At 46.1% G+C, this 1,170-nt stretch overlaps 6 non-coding genes across 6 annotated transcripts; all 6 read left to right on the top strand.

The window, feature by feature from the left end:
- Positions 1-8: 8 nt before the first annotated feature.
- On the top strand, positions 9-80 carry Pmar_PMAR019281. Its single transcript has one exon. It is a non-coding gene; the product is annotated as a tRNA-Thr (tRNA).
- A 102-nt stretch (positions 81-182) lies between these two features.
- Pmar_PMAR019280 lies at positions 183-254 on the top strand. Its single transcript has one exon. It is a non-coding gene; the product is annotated as a tRNA-Thr (tRNA).
- A 102-nt stretch (positions 255-356) lies between these two features.
- Pmar_PMAR019279 lies at positions 357-428 on the top strand. The gene has a single exon. It is a non-coding gene; the product is annotated as a tRNA-Thr (tRNA).
- A 102-nt stretch (positions 429-530) lies between these two features.
- Pmar_PMAR019278 lies at positions 531-602 on the top strand. Its single transcript has one exon. It is a non-coding gene; the product is annotated as a tRNA-Thr (tRNA).
- Positions 603-704: 102 nt separating this feature from the next.
- Positions 705-776, top strand: Pmar_PMAR019277. Its single transcript has one exon. It is a non-coding gene; the product is annotated as a tRNA-Thr (tRNA).
- A 102-nt stretch (positions 777-878) lies between these two features.
- Positions 879-950, top strand: Pmar_PMAR019276. The gene has a single exon. It is a non-coding gene; the product is annotated as a tRNA-Thr (tRNA).
- Positions 951-1,170: the final 220 nt, after the last annotated feature.

Genomic DNA, 1,170 nt, shown 5'->3' with positions numbered 1-1,170 from the left:
TTTTGTGTGTCACTTTAGCTTAGTGCTAGAGCGTCTGCTTTGTATGCAGAAGGTCGTCAGTTCGATCCTGGTAAGTGGCTTATAGCACCATAAATATCTAGTCTGGTACGAGAAGCAGGAGCAGGTTTGCTCACTCCGCAAAGGATACAGGAAGATTATTGATTTATGCAGTTATTCTGTGCGCCACTTTAGCTTAGTGGCAGAGCGTCTGCTTTGTAAGCAGAAGGTCGTCAGTCCAATCCTGACAAGTGGCTTATAGCACCATAAATTTCTGGTCTGGTACGAGAACCAGGAGCAGGATGGCCCATTTTGTGAACGGGACAGGAAAATTATTGATTCATATACTTAATCTGTGCGCCACTTTAGCTTAGTGGTAGAGCGTCTGCTTCGTAAGCAGAAGGTCGTCAGTTCAATCCTCGCAAGTGGCTTACAGCAGCATTAGGCTCTAGTCGGGTATGAGAAGCAGGAGCAGGTTTGCTCACTCCGCAAAGGATACAGGAAGATTATTGATTTATGCAGTTATTTTGTGCGCCACTTTAGCTTAGTGGCAGAGCGTCTGCTCTGTAAGCAGAAGGTCGTCAATTCGATCCTGGCAAGTGGCTTATAACACCATAAATATCTGGTCTGGTACGAGAAGCAGGAGCAGGTTTGCTCACTCCGCAAAGGATACAGGAAGATTATTAATTTATGTGCTCACTCTATGTGCCACTTTAGCTTAGTGGCAGAGCGTCTGCTTTGTAAGCAGAAGGTCGTTAGTTCAATCCTGGCAAGTGGCTTACAGCAGCATTACGCTCTAGTCGGGTATGAGGAGCAGGAGCAGGTTTGCTCACTCCGCAAAGGATACAGGAAGATTATTGATTTATGCAGTTATTTGGTGCGTCACTTTAGCTTAGTGGCAGAGCGTCTGCTTTGTAAGCAGAAGGTCGTCAGTTCGATCCTGGCAAGTGGCTTATAACACCATAAATATCTGGTCTGGTACGAGAAGCAGGAGCAGGTTTGCTCACTCCGCAAAGGATACAGGAAGATTATTGATTTATGCAATTATTTGGTGTGTCACTTTAGTTTAGTGGTAGAGCGTCTGCTTCGTAAGCTGAAGGCCGTCAGTTCAATCCAGGCAAGTGGATTACAGCAGCATTAGGCTCTAGTCGGGTATGAGGAGCAGGTGCAGGT

Source organism: Perkinsus marinus, assembly GCF_000006405.1.
Source record: "Perkinsus marinus ATCC 50983 genomic scaffold scf_1104296933066, whole genome shotgun sequence".
Taxonomy (NCBI): domain Eukaryota; phylum Perkinsozoa; order Perkinsida; family Perkinsidae; genus Perkinsus; species Perkinsus marinus.
Note: the sequence above shows the minus strand (reverse complement) of the source record. Positions and strands in the feature narration are given on the sequence as shown.